At 40.7% G+C, this 2249-nt stretch overlaps 1 pseudogene; it reads right to left on the minus strand.

Annotated features, from left to right (window-relative positions):
* Positions 1 to 254: 254 nt before the first annotated feature.
* LOC110454809 lies at positions 255 to 1363 on the minus strand (annotated as a pseudogene).
* Between the last annotated feature and the right edge of the window lie 886 nt (positions 1364 to 2249).

Here is a 2249-nt window from a genome sequence, read left to right on the forward strand (position 1 = left end):
ATAGATATTAAAGTACAGCAAGTATTTGAAAGCAATATTTGGCACTAAAACATATTCTTATATAAAAAGCATATTGCACATAAAAAAATACATATTTCAAGAACTATTATGGCTTAAAAAAATGCATGTACCTCTAAAAGACAATTAATACATATAAATATGACATATATAAAGCACTAAATTTTGGGTCAATCTTGAAGACCTGAGCTAAACAGTTTTTTGAGATGCACGTGTTGACCATATCATACACTATCTCAGTCTAAATGGAGTAAGTGGGATGCTGAATCAGTATACGTGTTCACATTAATATGTCCGTTCTGGAACCTGTCCTTGAGCTGAGTAAGGCGCTCATCCAAACGTCGATACTTCTTCTTTCTTGGTCGTGATTTTCCTCCAGCAGACAGTTGAATCATCCTAACCTCGTCAGCAGCCTGTAATTTCTGGAGCAACTTCACAATCGCATAAATGTTCGGGTGTACATGCTTGCACATCCTGTTTACTTTACTGTGCCATCCTTCTACATGATTAGTCGTATGAGGCCCTGTGTTGTCATAGTGGTTCCACAGGTCCAGCTGCTGTCCTTCCACCCACGTTTCTGTGACATGGGTAAACGGGTAACCTCTGGGCTGTTGTCCTCGTTTTCATCAAGAGCATTGAACCAAACGTCTTCCACTTGTCGGGTCGGAACCAAGGGTAGGACAGCATCTCTTCTTACCTTTACGGAATGGAAAACATACATGCAATACATTTTTGAAATTACACTTACCAACTTTCTCAGTTCATCTTCCTGTTTGTAACTCGCAGCTAACCCACATCCCTGTGTCTTTCTCCAAATGCATTGCGTGTAATGGAAAAAACAGGCTTTCACTGTCGTAAGTGGGAACACAGCATTTATCGCGTTTCGGGCAGCTACTTCAAAGTCCAACATGGCTACTTCTGGTACCAACATCAAATTCATTTGAAGCACAGCATCCCTCAAAAGGGTGAAAAACCTGATGTAAGTATGTTCTGCTTTGTTTGGTAACAGTGCAAACACAAGAGGGAACATAGTTCCACTGACGCTACCGTGGAGTGTGTATAACTGGCTGAACAATCCGGGACACGAATAAAATGTTCCGTCACTGTACATGATTGTTACCTGACAAAGTTTTCTTAGATTGTCATCAGTAGCGAATATAATAATTCGCTGGCCTTGTTGATTTGTGTCATCAGACAATAAAAATCTCTCTCCAGCTGACGTTTCCTTCCACAGGTCGTCCAGCTGTATATCTTGCTGTCGTTGTGGCAATTTTGGCAACACTTTAGCTCTACTCCTGTATAATGCGGACTTGCGACTTTCAAATGTTGGTATTTTTCTTATCATGTCCTCAACTTCATCATCATAGTCTCTGTCACGGAGATTGCCAAGTTCCTCTTCAAATATTGCCGGGATAACATTGACTTCATCTCAACAACGCTTTTTGACATTTACAATGAATGAGTCAGCTGCTAGTGAAATAGTATCAGGAGGATGGTTGNTTTTTTTTATCATGTCCTCAACATCATCATCATAGTCTCTGTCACGGAGATTGCCAAGTTCCTCTTCAAATATTGCCGGGATAGCATTGACTTCATCTCGACAACGCTTTTTGACATTTACAATGAATGAGTCAGCTGCTAGTGAAATAGTATCAGGAGGATGGTTGTGATGTTGGTGCCCAAATACAACTGGGATGTTATCCAGGGTTATAAATGTTGCTGGACACTGCCGTAAAACACATCTCCAATAAACACGGTTATCCCGTCTTGTCCGTATAGAAAATTTGTAGCCAGCATGAAGTAGGTAATAGCCACCTCTACCATTCTCTAAAAAGTCAACCTGTACTTGTGCATTGGCCATGGTAAAATGACTGATATATTTTCAAATTCATGATAAACAGACTTAATAGTGTGAGCAGTATTACCTACCTAAAATCTACCTGTACCTGTATACATAGAAATATTATAATAGAGATTAGTATATCTGAAACAGACTATAACTGAGGTTCACTCAGGTTGTAAAGATTGAAATGTTGGCCAGGTGACACTGGGTATTTTTCAAATGTTGGCTAGGTGAGAAGCAACCACAGCGACAGACCGGCGTGTTTTCTTTGTTAATCACGGACGTGACGGTGATGTTTTGATTAGCTATAATTTTCCAACGGCCGCCCGAGCTCACCTGAGTGTGGGTCACCGCTGCTACGTCACTTTCGGTCGTAGGTCAAAACCGG

This window comes from Mizuhopecten yessoensis, unplaced genomic scaffold (assembly GCF_002113885.1).
Source record: "Mizuhopecten yessoensis strain PY_sf001 unplaced genomic scaffold, ASM211388v2 scaffold8071, whole genome shotgun sequence".
NCBI lineage: Eukaryota > Metazoa > Mollusca > Bivalvia > Pectinida > Pectinidae > Mizuhopecten > Mizuhopecten yessoensis.